The following is a 15,216-nucleotide window of genomic DNA, read 5'->3' as shown; positions in this document are numbered from 1 at the left end:
TCCCTCATGTCCTGCCTGTTTGCTAATTTCTCTCCTCCATATTTCTAGTTCCTCAGAGAATCCAAACTAATTCAGAGGCATTGGAAAAGAACTCTCTCATCCCTGGAAAGCAGGGATAGGGAATTCACATCCTGATGCACCTGTGGGCACCATTACGGATTTCTTTCCTGGCTTTCAAATCCATTTCCACCAGGAGTTTGCTCTGGGAAGGAGCCTCGGTGTCTCTCTCCTGGAGCTCCAGTCTTCCTTGTGACACAGAGATTTTTTTTCTCCTTCATGTTTTGTCTGTTGAAAGGAGTCTCAGCACCACTGTGAGCCCTTGTCAACATGGGCTTGGAGCTCCTGTGTTGCTGGTGAGGAATATTGAAAGGACCCCCCTTGCCTCATCACTCTCAAGGGCCTGGCCACTGGGAAGAGCCCAGGCCATGGCATCTTGCCTGCAGAAGAGCATTTCTGTTGCTTGTTAACTGGTGTAATAACTCAAAAAGGACAAGCTGTCTTGCAGTGAGTTATTTTGGCACCATGGGAGTAAGATTCCCAGCTGATAATAAACATCTTGCTGTGGATGTGAGATCTGGAATGATTAGCTGGATTTCTGACTGACAGACACTCCACTTTACAAATGATAAAAGCTACACCAAACTTTCACGAAGCAGAAATCTTCTGCACATTCCCTGGAAATGTGTGGGGCTTTCTCTCCAAAGTTTGGGACACCTACTTTGCAGTTACTTCCCCGGAGGCTGAGTGAAGGATTTCTTTGTATACCATAATCATTTTGTTGGTAAGTTCATTAACTCCTAATCTATAGTGTTTCCTTTGTTAGCTTTAATATAGGTATCTTGATACTGTACATCATTTTACGTGATCTATTACTAATTCTTTTAGTTTTATATTGTGTAGTAAGTCTGATTAAGACCATTTGTCTGTTATCTCCAAGTCTGTTCAGTAAATAATTCATTTTGTAAATAGAACTGATCTGCCATCCTTAGAATTTGCAGGATAGAATGATTTCTTAACTTTGAGCCCTTGCCAAAAATCTGAGGCTAAGGCAGGGCTTGCCTGAAGCTCCCACTCGTTCCATAACAGATGGGAAATACAACAAAGGACTTGCTGGAGGCCCTTGGAAGTGGGAATGTCTGGAGGGGTGGGATTGTTTGATCTCACTGTGCTGGCCCTTCACGCACAATAGACCTCAGGGTCTTCTTTCTAGGCAAGGATTTGTTTTCAGGCAGTGTGAGGGGCAGTAGCAGGGAACCCACACCAACCAATGGGGAATGAAGCTGAGCAGGGGCAGGGAAACCCCGTGTCTCCCCCCCAGGGCCCCTTTCCCAGGGCTCCATGGCAGGGGAGGGACCCAACACCAGTATCAGGGGGCAATGATTGAATCACGCCTGGGTGGTGGCTCAAGCTGGTTGGAGACAGTAATTTATCCCACTGAAGACTTCAGACTGTACATCTGAGCCTGTCTGCTGCTTTACCACCTTCTCCTCAGTCAGTCTTTAAAAAGACTGACTTTCCTTCCCCTGATATTTCACACTGGCTGCTGTGTCGCCTGTGTCCCCAGATCATTAATAAGGCAGTTTTCCCTATGATGCTTCTTTTCTGCACGTTTGTAGGGATGATAAAGGCTCTCTCAGCATTTGGGCATCCTTCCCCTGTGTAATGTGTCAAATCCATGGCAAGGAGACTTTTACCCAAAGGGTAAAAGGGTTTTGGGCGCACCCAAAACCTGTCATGGTCAGTTATTTACCTGTGCCATTGAGAGTGGATCACAATAAAGGGGTGTTTCAGCTCACAGATGTGCACTGGGCACCTGAGTAGATGGTTTTTTACCTTAATTAGCTGTGCCTTTTTTTCCTCTTTTTTTTTTTTTTTTTCTTTTTTTTGTTATTTACTACTCAAACCCACCATTTTTTCTTATGTCACTGGTGTTTTGTAAAGCCCAATTAGCATTTGTGAATCCCAGCATTCTGGTAATAAAGGGCATCCATATGCTCAGAAAGAAATGAGTCTTTTTCCTTTGCTTTGGCCACAGCACTGTAGCAGTGGCATTTATAAAAAGCTGTGGAATGCTAAGAGGGAAAGGAATGATAATTCACAGGTCCTCACAGCTCATGGGGAGGTTTCCATCAACCATTACCCCATGTTCTTCTCCCAGGGTTTCTCTGCCCAGGTCCCTCTGGATCCATCCCTTCCCTCCAGCGTGTGGCTGCACCACACAGCTCAGTGTCATCAGCAAATGTGCTGAAGGTGCCTTGATCCCACTGTTTGTGTCATTGAAAAAGGGGTTAAATAGGCCAGTCCTGATACCGACCCCTGAGGAACTCCTCCTTTAGCGCTCAAGGAAAGTCAAAGGAACCCCAGAAATGATGAGATGCGTAAGCTTTCCTCTACCAAGTACATGGAATACCCTCTGCTAGAGGAGCATATGTCTCTCCCCAAAGAGGGACATTTCTCCGACCAAAGTCACCCCAAAGGCCAGGCCTCCTTCTGTGCACTGGAAGGAGTTCTGCAGGTGACGTGCTCTGGGGAGAGACCTCGACTGGCCTGGCTTCTCTGCAGTGACACATCCCATCCCAGAGGTTCCCAAGGATGGCCACAGCCAACAGCAATGGGATCCAGTTTTCTTACTCTGGGTTCCATGGACTTTCTTTTTTTCTTGGACATGGCACTACTTGCACTCAGGTTCTGGCCATTACAGTCATATGGAAAAATAAAAAGTAAAAGGAAATTTAACTAAATCTTTCCCACCGCATCTATGAGAACACACTGAAAATGTTTTGGGGGAGAGCATGTTACTCAGTAGCCCAAGAAACATAAGGTCCTGTGAACCAAGAGCCTGACAGCAGTGCTGGGGGTTGTTGATCAATGTATCCCACTGCTCTGATGCTCTGCTGGGCCTTGAAAGGTGCCTTGGCTTCCACAGAGTTCAAGTGCAGCACCACATGGGCTTTCACAGGGAGGTGGCTTGGGCCTCACTCTGCCCCTTCTCCTCCTGCCACCCCACACAGGGATTGTTCTGCTCCTGCCCTTCTCCCAGAACCTTCCCTGACAGCTCTCCTTTGTGCCTGGACATTCCTTAACAAGTCAATTGGGTTCTTGAGGCTTGGCTTGGGACTTTGGTTTTGCCTCTGTCAGCACACGGCAGAGCTGCTCAGGGTGGGAAGGAGCACAGGAGGTGTGTAGTGGGGTCTCCTGCTGAGAGCAGGGTCTGGCCTGAGGACCAAGCTGAAAGCTCAGGGCTTCAACCAAATGGGTGCTGAACATTCCCAACACCAGAGAGGTCAGGTTTGTATCTCCCAATGGTGCTGCAGAGAGGGACCCCACAGCCAGGTGAGAGCTACACCAGTGTGAAACTCATCTGCTGATGGGAGGGATAACGATAACTTTTAACAGGATTGGAGGGGGCTGTGAATGTCTGTCGTTGAGGGGGTTAATCTTGATTCCAGCAACCAGTTCTTCTGTGAAGAGAGAGAAACAGGATGTGCAGGACTGTAGCAGCAGGACAGAAGTGCCTTAATAGAACAGAAGACTCTGCAGGAGAGTCATGTAGCCCTGAGATGAGAAGTGTGGTTAATGTAGGATGAGGAGCCAGCATTGCTGGGACAGCTACTCTGTCGGCATCACTCACCTCTTCCCAGACTTTCCAGGTTTTCTTCCCTTTTGATCTGATGTGACAAGTATTCCTGGGCTCCCCTATGGGAATGAATTCCTGTACTCTGCTTGCAGTGTGGGAGGCATTGCTCTCCCACATAGACGAAGTCTGGAAAAAAGAAGCCAGACAACCATGGTAACCTCATATCCAGACGCATGGGGATCTCCTGCCCAGGGGGTGACTTCAATGGGATGGCAAAAAAAGACTCCCTCTCCTCAGGGAAAAGGCAATGCCATAGGATAGGGCATGACCATCACAAGTCTTCCCCCAGGGAAGAGCATGTCCCTGCAAGCAGGGCACCCAAAGCACAGCTGCAGGGAAAGATCTTGCCTGACATCCAAGGGAGGGTGGGATGGAACACTGTCCAACCTGTCCCAGTGTACCCTGGCCTGGCCTAGCCTGGCACACTGTTCCTCTGGACATCCTCCTTCCAGTCCTTCCCTGGCTGTTTGCGTAGGGGACCAGTCCAGGTGCATGTCCATTCCTGACACCTGCACAGGAGAATCTGAATGCACAGAACTCAAGAGGGGCAAGTGATGTGAGGTCAGGAAAGCTGTAAAGAATTGATATTCCAGGGGAGTTCCACTCTCAGAGGTTTGCTACTCCAAAGGAGATCCTTATTACAGTTCCTTTCAATGTCATACTTGGTCACTAAATGACCTGCTGCACAATGAGCCTCTCTTGCGTTAGAGAATACTTTCTAGTTCAAAGACCTTGGAGAAGGACTCACTCCTCCACTCAATTAGAGATTCAAACACAGTTCTTCAGTTCCCTGCCCTAGGAAAGAGCCCAGTCTCTGTGAGACTTCCTGAAGGCTTGAACAAGGCTTGTTGGGCAGCACAGAGGGCAGGAATGACCCCACTCCATCTCTCCAGACACTATCTGTGGGCCTTGAGAGACAATGGTTTTTGTCATGGAAGGCGTGATGGGGCATCCCCCACCTGCCCCTGGGGTGATACTGTGGTCTCAGCAACGTTCACTGGGCCTCAGCCTTGGTCAGTGGCCCCTGAGATGGACATGGGCCCTGTGTGTGGCCAGGGGAAGGTCCCTGGACACTGGGCAGAGAGTGCTGGGTGCTGCCAGTGCCCTCCCCTGCCCCCACCTCATGCACTGCCCAGAGATGCCCCTGAGCTGAGCAGGGGAGCACAGGGTGGGGCTCATCAGTCATGGGCACAGACACACAGGGTGTGCACAGCCCAGCTTTGTGGCACCAGGAGTGCGGCAGTAGGACAAGGGCGGTGGAGAAAGGGACCAAGACAGGGACAGGACTTCAAGGAGGGAGCCTTAACAAGTATGAAGCAAAGAGAGACCTCACAGTTAACACTCTCTTCAAGGACAAGGCAGAGAAGAGGGACCTTGATCCCTGCAGAGAACACTCCAGCATGGAGGTGTTTCACTGTCATGGAGCATGAAAGCTGTTGCCCATGTAAGGGGAATGTAAGGACAACAGCTAGTCTTCAAACCCAGGGGAAATGAGATCCAGCAGAGTCCAGGCTGTCCTGGTCTGTGCTGGGAACAGCCCACTGCCAGGGCAGCTCTGCACCATGGGAGCCTGGGCTCCTGGGCATCTGATTGGGGATGGGGAATATAACAAAGGACTTTCTGGAGGCTTTTGGAAGTGGGAATTCCTGGAGGAGTGAGATTGTTTGTGCTGGACTCTTATGCACAGCAGGCCTCTAGATCTTCTTTCTAGGCAGGGTTTTGTTTCCACATGGTGTGGGTAAGACCTAGAAATCACTTGCACAGAAATGCATCTGCCTTTTGCCCCTGGAGGAGAACAAACGAGATTCCTCCTTTAGGGGTCAAAGAAAGGAAAGGAAATCCCAGAAGTGATGGGCTGTGCCTTTGAAATTTAGCAATTGGAAGGAATACCCTTTGCTGGAGTACGACGTCTCATCAGAGAGGGACATCCCTCTAATTATCCCACCCAAAAGCCAGACCTTCTGGTGTGCTCTGGAAGGGGTTCTACAAATAAGCTGTTTAAGAAACAGACCCCACCTGGCTTTGCTTCTCTCAGGGATAGCACATGACATTCCAGAGGTTCCCCCCGATGACCACAGAGAAGAGGAATGGAATCCAGAACACTTACTTTTCTTCTTGAATATCTTCCCTGGGATTTTCTCAAGCGCCCACCAAGAAGTCCAAATTACTGGACATCAGATTCATATGAAAATAAAATAAAACAGAAAAGGAGGAATTTTAACAAGGACCTTTCCCTAAGGAACTCCAGGACTGCTCTGAGCAGGTTCTCGGGCAGAGCACATCATGCAGCCAGCCCAGGAACTATGAGGTGCTGTGACCCAGGAGCCCGACAGCAGTGCTGGGGGACTTCTGACTGTCAGGGCCCACTGAGGCTCTCCTGGGCCAGGAAGCTGCCTCAGCAGCTGCCACACCATTCAGGCACCACTCAGATGCCGCTGCAGAGTCCCACCAGAATACAGCCACCCATGGGAGGGTGAGACTCTCCTCCTTCACACTGCAGGGGAGGAGAAGTTCCTTTCTTGTCTCTCAGTAGATTCATTTGAGCCCGTCTCCTGAAAGCCTTGCTGAGCAACACCCCTGCTAGAGGGTGACATGTCTGTCCTCAAAGAGGGACATCCCTCTAACCAAAGTCACCCCGCCCTGAAGCCAGGCCTCCTTCTGTGCCCTGGAAGGGGTTCTGCAGGTAATGTGCTCTGGGCAGAGACCTCGACTGGCCTCCTTTCTCTCTGTGGTGATACATTCCATGGCAGAGGTTCCCCACAACGACCACAGGCAAGAGCAATGGGATCATCATACTTACGTATGAACTCAGATAAGCCTCCCATATTTGGGGTGCACTGCCACCACCTCTCCATTTCTGACCATTAGGTTCACATGAAAGGAAAAAGAAAAAAGAAATGTAGGAAACTTCACCAAAAGCTTTCCCTAAATCTTTACAGGAATGCACTGAAGAGATTTTTTTGGACATATCCCTTATACTATGCAAACTCTGATTTACTTGGGGGTTTAAAGTTACTTATTTTCCCTTCCATCACTGTCTAAACAGAAGAAACACAGCTCTTACCAGTTCCTTCAGACAGTTCCTTGTTTCTTGTCCCTTGTGTCCTTTTCTCAGGGTTCACTCTGCAATGCAAAGGAAAAGGGGGTCCAAATCCATGTAGTGGACACAGAAGAGGGGAGGGGAGCGGAGGGGATGGGAGGGAAGGGGAGGGGGAAGGGGAGAAGAGAAAAGAGAAGAGAAGAGAAGAGAAGAGAAGAGAAGAGAAGAGAAGAGAAGAGAAGAGAAGAGAAGAGAAAAGAGACAGTTGATGAGACACTATTGTACTCCTAGTTGGTCCCTAACCCATCTTGGCTTCACTGGAGCTCTCTGAGAATTCTCACAGCCAAACACATAATCTTCCTTGGTCAAAATTAATATCTGCCTCTGCAGAGTGAAGAACCAGGTGTTTAACCCCAGCTACAATTTTCCACAGACGCACAGCAAGGGGACCATCGTCCATGTGCTTATTCCTGCAGACTAACTCCAATCCTGGAGTTTACCCTGAACGAGCTTTGGAGAATGGACAGTGATGCATTGGATCACCTTGGCTGGCTGCTAAATGCTCACCAAGCTCCTCTATCATTCCTCCTCCTCAACGGGGGAGAAATACGACTGAAGAGCTTGTGAGTTGACATAAAGCCTGGGAGATCCCTCACCTGTTGCCATCGTGGCAAACCAGACTCGGCTTGCAGAAGGTTATTTTTATGTTCTTGGCAAATCACAACAGAGCAGCAAGGGGAGAAACAAAGACAGAAATAAAAGTGCCTCACTGTCCCCCTCCCCTCCTCCTCTTCCACAGGGCTGGCTGCACAAGACATTGCCTCCGCAGACCTTCCCACCGCGCAGCCGTTCCCTTTGGACCAGATCCATGAGAGCAGCCATGACCAGCTGAAGGCAGGAGGCAGAGATAGGGACTGACCTGCTTGTTCCCCAGGAAAGTCTGCTCAGGGCACAGCTCATTGCTGTACTCTGCTCTCCCTCTCTTTCTTCCACTCTGTTTCCCTCTGCTCTCTGCTTTTTGTGACTTTTTGTTTTCTCTGCCAAGGGCCACATTCCAAAGAAGCAGAAGGACTTGGGCAAATTGGTCAGGAATTAAGGAGCCCCTTGCCCAAGGGTGCCTGCCTGTCAGGAAAGCTTTCCTGGTGTTGAAGGGGAGACTAGACTCAGGTAAACAAGAAAGCTCCAGTAAGGAATATAAATTCAGAGATCCCATCAGGGACCCATCAGAAGTCACAGCCCCTGGGCCCATGGCTGTCCCATGGGTCAAACCCAAGGCGCTGTACAGAAAATGCCAGGGATGCTTTTCCAGGATTGAACCACACTCTATTTCTTTAAACTCACTTTTGCTATTTTGCTTTAATCAGAAGCCTTCTCCAGCTCCCGCCACTGCTGTTAGAAGCAAGAGGAATCTGTATCTCTGTGTGTCCTTGAAACATGAAAACAAACTGCAAAACTGCTTTGAAGAGTTTGCTCGGGTTTTTTTCCTCTCCCCCCTCTCAGTCTCAGTTTAAAGGCATAGAAAGGCACAAAATTAATTTCTGGGCATAGAACAGCAATATGGGATATAACATCATAAAGTCACCCCAAGACAGGGCACAGCTCATGGGTGGAAATCATGGAGTGGAAGGCAGAGAGTACCAGAGGCTCACAACACTGCTGAGGAATGGATTTACCCTTGGGAATGTGTCTGTTGCTGAAGGGTGTTCAGCTGACAATGGCATAGACAGCTGCCCTATGTCACCACAGGGTGGTCACCTCACAAAGAGGGACAGAGACAAAGCAGAGACATTTAATGCTCCTTTGCCTCTGTCTTAACACTGATGATGGGCCATAGAGGGCCCAGAGCCCTGAGCTGGAGAACCATGACTGTGAGAGTGATAAACTCAAAAAACCCCCTGAACTGGTGTAGGATTTACTGATCCAGCTGGATCCCTGTACTTCTATGGGGCCTGAGGGAATTTGTCTGAAAATACTCAAAGCCCTGGTTTGATGTCATCATGAGGCCTCTCTCAATGATTTCTGAATATCTGAAAAATCTGGAGAGGTCCCAGGTGTCTGGAAGCTGGTTAACATTGTCCTAATCTTCAATAATGGCAAGAAGGATGACCCTGGAAACGACAGGTCTGTCAGTCTCATTTCAGTGCCTGGTAAAATTATGGAAAAGGAAAACACAGTCATTGGTCACAACCAGCACGAAGTCATGAGAGAAAAGTCCTGCTTTTCAAAATTAATTTCCCTTTATGACAAGGTTTATGGCCTTGTTGAAAAAAAGAAGCCAGTTGATAAAATAATTTTGGATTTCAGAGAAGTTTTCAATATTGTCTCAGTTTCATTCTGGACAAAATGTCCATCCCACAGCTGGATAAATACATCATATGATGGATCAGCAACTGGCTCACAGGTTGGGCACAAAGGGTGGGGTGACATCAGAGTGGAACTGGTCACAAATGGGGTTCTACTGGGCTCCATCCTCCTCCCTGTGCTCTTCAACATCTTCATTAAGGACCTGGACACAGGACTTGAAGGGATGCCAAATACATTTGAAGAGGATTAAAATTGGGAGTAGCTGTTGACTCCCTGGAAGTCAGGGAGGCCCTGCAGAGAGACCTGGACTGGGAAATCACCAACCATCTGAAGTTCAACAAGGAAAAGTGCCAGATTCTGCACCTGGGACATGACAACTCTGGATATATGGACAGACTGGGGAAGGAGATGCTGGAAAGAAGTGCCATGGAAAGGGACCTTGGGCATCCTGGTGAACAGAAAGCTGGATATGAGTCAGCAGTGCCCTGTGTAGCAGGGCATCTCACCCCCCCACAGGAGAGCATATCTGTTGCTTGTTAGCTGATGAAATAACTCAGGGCATCTCAACTCTCACCTGCGTCTCACATGAGCCTTGGTGAAATAACTCAATCAGGACAATTTGTCTTGTAGTGAGTTATTTTGGTGCCACGGAATTGATGCTTTCAGCTGAAAATAAACATCTTGCTGTGGAAGTGAGATCTGGAAAGATTAGCTGGAATTTCTGACTGACAGACACTTTACAAATTATAAAAGCTACACCAAACTTCCACAAAGCAGCAATCTTCTGCACATTCCCTGGAAATATGTCAGGCTTTCTCCCCAGATTTGGGACACCAGCTCTTTGTGGTTATTCTCCTGGGGGTTGAGTGAAGGGACTCTGCGTACACTATCATCATTTTGGTAGTAAGTTATATTGACTCCTAAGCCATACTACTTCGTCAGCTATAATACAGGTACCTTGATGTTGTGCACTGTTTTGTGTAACCTACTAGTAGTTCTTTTGTTTTATCCTGTGTAGTAAGTAACTCTGTTTAAGGCCTTTTGTCTGTTAGCTCCTGACTATTTAATAAATAACTCATTTTATGATAGACTTAATCTGCCATCCTTAGAACTTGCGGGCTGGAGGGATTTTGTGTGCGGGCCTCCTAAACTGAGCCTAAGGCAGAGCTTGTTGGAAGCTTCCATTCAATCTGTAACATCCTGGCAGCCAGAAGGGCCAATCGGGTCCTGGGGGCATCAGGTCCAGCATCACCAGCCAGGCAAGGGAAGTGATTGTCCTGCTCTGCTCTGCTCTGCTCTGCTCTGCTCTGCACTGGGGTGGCCTCAACTTGAGTGCTGGTGTAAATTTTGGGCACCAAAAGATATGAAAGACATTAAGCTATTAGAGACTGTCCAAAAGAAACCACGAGGATGGTGAAAGGTGTGGAGAGGAGTCCTCGTGAGGTGTGGCTGAGGATACTTGGTCTGTTCAGCCTGGAGACAAGGAGACTGAGGTCAGACCTCATTGCCATCTTCAACACCTTCCTGGACGGCAGCACAGGGACATCTCCAATTGCTGTTCTCTGTGACCAGTGAAAACAGCATAAAGCTCTGTCTGGAGAGGTTTAGGCTGCATATTAGGAAAAAGTTCTTCCCCCAGAGGGTGGTCAGGCACTGAACAGGCTCCCCAGAGAATGGTCATGGCCCCAAGGCTGCCAGGGTGGGATTGTTGGGGTGTCCTGTGCAGGGCCAGGAGCTGGACTTCATGTTCCTTGTGGTTCCCTTCCAACTCAGGATATTCTATGATTTTATGTTTCTATGATTCTATAAACTTAATTTACCCAGGATTAGATCTGCAATCCTAAACCAAAGTCATTCTGAAGCATGGAGAGAAAAGAAAAAAAAGAAAAGAAGTGGGGACATGTGGGGGAAGAGAGGAGAGGAGAGGAGAGGAGAGGAGAGGAGAAAAAATATAGCAAAGAAAAAAACCCCTTTATCTTTTGTATTACCAGTGACTCTTTTGCCAGAACCAACAGATTTTGAATGGGAATGGACAGTGGACTTTGAAGAGGAATTCTATGAATTATTAACTTTGTGGTCTCACACCAGCCCTTATGGATCATTCCCCCACTGTCTGCAGATCAGTTGGCCCTTAATGAGCCAAAAGCCCTGGGGCCTCTGGAGAGCAGCAGGGTTCTTTCAAGCCTCAGCAAAGCCCAGTGAAGGCCCCAGGACACTCTACTGGGCAGTGGCCTTTTCCCAAGCTTGTGAGCATCCCTGCTACACTCCAGAGTACCCTGGGGACTTTTACAGGTGTTTTGGTGGCTCACAAGGGGCCCTGCTGCCCTCCAGAGAGGATCTGGGCTTGTTCCAAGCTTTGCTGGGGCATGCGTAAGAACCTTCTTCCTTCCAGAGTGTCCAGGGCTTTTCCTGAACACAGGAGAGGGCAGCAGGGAGCTGCAGGGTGCTGCAGTTTAGAGAGACTGAGAGAATATAATGCCTGCCCAACTCCCCTAGGCTTGGAATGGGCACATGGAAATTGGTATAACCCTTAGTTAGTGGTTAAATGGATAAATATGGTGTTAAGTGAGCAAAAAGGGATGAAAGGGGAAACGTAAAGCAGTTTTATGTGCAATTTTGGGAATGGCTTTAACCACTGCTAGAAAGGAGAGGTGTGCCAATAAAAGGGCAGAGGGAGAAATCTGCAGGATTTGATGAAAAGATTACAGGATCAGTTAAATGAGGAGAGGAAAAGCAGGCTTTGCGAATAGGTTTTGCTTGCACTGAGCATGGTCAGGAAAAGGAAAAGGAAAAGGAAAAGGAAAAGGAAAAGGAAAAGGAAAAGGGGCTACAGGCAGAGGCATTGCTTGCTGCCCAGCACAACCATACCATGATGCTTCATGTAGAGCTCTGTGGTGCATGAGGGAGAAAGACTTTTACATGAAAAATTGCAGGATGTAGAATCATGACTGTTTGCAGAAACACGGTCTAGTAACTGACTTTTTGTATCCAATGAAAGAGTTGGAAGACAGTAAACAGGTCTATTATTCTGATGAAAACTGAGAAGTGTGAGAGGAAAATTGGTGGGAAACATGGGGCAAAAAGGGCAATTAACACATAAGGCCATAGAAAATTTTGCTGGAGGTGTTAATTTGGAGAGCTAATATGGGAAACAGGTTAATCTTAAATAGAGATGAGTGGGCTGCTCTATAATAACTTAAAATGAGGTCTCAGGGACTGTTTTCTATATTATTAGGGTTGGGATGTTAAACTAAACATTTGGCGTGGGGGGGCAGGTATGACACAGCACGTGTAGTAATCTGTTCCCCTCTGGATCAGCAGCTGGAGGCTTAGAAATGGAAAAAGTCACAAAACAGGAACATCTGACCCAGGAATTCCAGGCAGAACAGAAAAAAAGCAGACCTTGTTTAGCAACACTGAAACTTCTTCTGACAGATGTCACAGTCTTTTTACATCCAACTTTTACAAAACGTTCCTGTCATCCAAGGAGGGCCCAAAAGAAACTTCACTAACAAGTCATCGGTTCCTACCAAAACCACATTCCCAAACTAGCATAATACTTTTCAAAAGAAGATGTGAAAATAGGTCTAAAAAAATCCAGCAAACACACAAAGGCAGAGTTTCTCCATCCCCCAAGGCTTCCTGTTCAGCACTGCTAAACAGACACAACCAGCCACAGTTTAACTGAAGGCAATAATCAGTGTTACACCAGAAGGGGAGAAAATGGAGTTGGGTTGACACTGACTCTGCAACACCTGTGAGGTCTGCAAAGATTATCGAGTGCTCTGGAGTTACGAGATGAATGATTTAATGGGTAACAAAGACGAAGTCATGATGCCCTGAGGTTTGAAACCTCAATTCTTCAAAGTACTAATCAGGAAATGTTTAAGCTTATTCACATTTCTGCAGGGGCTGCTGACCCCTGGGTGCTCTGGGAGTTATCATCATCCTGAGTTACCATAAAATCAAGGCAGTTTCACACTGTTTCAGCTTGCAACAGGAAAGAGTTCCAAGTGGCCAGACTTGGGACCAGCCTTGCTTGCTGGGAAGGAAGTTCCAGCATTATCATCAGCCCTGCTTTGCCTCAAGGCCCTGCCGGAATTCCACCCTTCTCTCCTGCTCTGCAGCCTCCCCTTCCAAGCTGTACCAGGACAGCACAGCCAGCTCTGGACACCAAAGGCAGCAGAACCATCCTTGGGGAAACAAACACCAGACCCAGAGGGCCAGTCCATAGCTCAGCTTTTCCCCCAAATGACCATTCCCTGTCACTTTCAGTTCCTCTCTGAGCCCCCCTGGAAACACCTGTGCTGCTGATGCTCCCAGTTCTTGCCACCTTTGCCTGAGGAGAGCTGGGGGATGGGAAGAGCTTGCTGGTCCCTGTGTGCACAGCTGGGGTGAGGGGAACAGAGTGGTTCCTTTCCACCCCGACAGCAGCAGCACATTCACCACTTGTTCAGGAGAGAAAGAAACAACACAGAGCTGCTTACCTGCCTCGGTCAGCAAAGGTGAACACTGACATGGGACAGGTATTTTTCCTCTTGCCAGAGAAATTTCCACCTGTAGAAACAAAGGTAAATGAACAGAAGGATCTAGTTCTGAAGTTTGAATGCAGCATTCCTCTGCCTAAAAATCACCTTGTTGCCTGAAGATCACATTTTGTGTGCCACTCTATGTTGGTGTTGTAGGCAATTGGGTTCAAATGGAGTTTCAGTGTTGTGGAGACATTAGAGACAAGCCAGAATCCTGCTCCATGCCTACAAAGCGTTTCTTAGTTCAGACTTAGAGCTGGATTTTACCTGCTGTGCGATAAGAACAAACTCCAGGTGTTTAATCTATGGATCAAAGGTGAACTGAGCAGTTGGATATGGACTTTGAACAGAGAATTTGAAAAGAAGAATGAAATGGTAAAGATTAACTCAAGGTGTACTCTGAATGAAGATCAGGGATCATTTTTCTGTAAGATCGATGCTTTGTTGACAGGTTACATAAGGAATGAAGGTGGGGTTTCCCTGGGAATTCACAGTCACCCTTTAGAGAAATCAGCTTGAAATGGGAGCTTTTCTACTTTTTGAAAAAGTCACATCTAGAAACTAAAGCAGTCTTGGATTCCCACTGCATTTGTCTCTTTTTGTCACTTTTCCCAGCTGTTTCTTCCTTGAAATACTGGAAGTTTCTGTCACTGTATTCCTAAAATAGATGAAATTATTCCTAAAATATATGGAATTCCCAATTATATTGGGAAATTCCTCTCTAACTAATTCCATATCCTTCTACAATAAGGTCACCTGACTCATGGATGACAGGAAGGCAGTAGATGAAGTTTTCCTGGATTATAGGGAGGTTTTTGATAGTGACATTTGCATCAGCCTTCTGAAAAAGTGTCACAATCCATTGGTCAGGATGTGATGTTCATTTTAAATTCTCATCAGGCTGAACAAAGACACAAGATCATCTGTCAGGGAGCTCTTGTTCTTTGTTGCACAGTTGCCTTAATTCTGGAAATGATCCCACAGTTTAGACTCAAAAAGTGCTGGCTAACAAGCTCTTACACTTTACACTGCTCAAAACAAGCCCTTAATTTTTACAATACACTTCAATAAGCTCTCAGCTCCCACAAAAACTTCTCAAAGGTTCTGTCTCACAAGCCACAACACACTTCCACAAGTTCCCAATCCCAAAACACAGCTCAATAGGGAGTATGGGGTACAATATGACAGCTACGTTTTGCCCAGACAATACAAGGGAGGGAAGAATCAAAGAAGGAAAAGAGAGAAAGAAAACAAAGAATATCACCAGTCTTTAGATCCCATGTTAATTGTGCTATGTGGATGATCCAGAGCTGGTGTTAGAAAGGGCGCAAGCGAGAGAGAAAGAGAAAATGAGCTGCTGCTGTGCTGCTGATCCCCTCCCATGGCATGCCTGGGAACAGTTGAGTAACAGCCCTGGCCATGGGAGGGGGCTGGCAGATGGCCATGACATTGCTGTTGTGTCTGTGTTGTTGCACTGGGCAGGCTGGAACTCCAGTTGGAATGTGACTCTGAAAAGCAGCTGGGGAAACTCATTGTTCTTCTGTGGTCCTGTAGAACATTACAAACACCAATAAATTATGAAAGAATAGCAGCAGCCTCCAAATTCCTGACACATAATTTAGAGGCATGGACAGTTGTTGAACTTGGAGGAGGTAATCCTTAAATATTAATGAATTTTCCTTTGCCTCTTATCCCACAGAACTTTT

At 47.3% G+C, this 15,216-nt stretch overlaps 1 long non-coding RNA gene across 2 annotated transcripts; it reads right to left on the bottom strand.

The window, feature by feature from the left end:
• Positions 1 to 2,171: 2,171 nt before the first annotated feature.
• Positions 2,172 to 14,843, bottom strand: LOC108445755. 2 transcript variants are annotated; one of them, XR_001860720.1, is made up of 7 exons: positions 14,775 to 14,843; positions 13,616 to 13,780; positions 13,469 to 13,538; positions 6,702 to 6,760; positions 6,438 to 6,494; positions 5,745 to 5,804; positions 2,172 to 3,763 (listed from the first exon to the last, which is right to left on the bottom strand). It is a non-coding gene; the product is annotated as an uncharacterized LOC108445755 (long non-coding RNA). The 2 variants fall into 2 exon arrangements; XR_001860719.1 differs by lacking the exon at positions 14,775 to 14,843 and having other exon boundaries at positions 13,616 to 14,768.
• Positions 14,844 to 15,216: the final 373 nt, after the last annotated feature.

This window comes from Corvus brachyrhynchos, unplaced genomic scaffold (assembly GCF_000691975.1).
Source record: "Corvus brachyrhynchos isolate BGI_N302 unplaced genomic scaffold, ASM69197v1 scaffold343, whole genome shotgun sequence".
Lineage (NCBI taxonomy): Eukaryota > Metazoa > Chordata > Aves > Passeriformes > Corvidae > Corvus > Corvus brachyrhynchos.
Note: the sequence above shows the minus strand (reverse complement) of the source record. Positions and strands in the feature narration are given on the sequence as shown.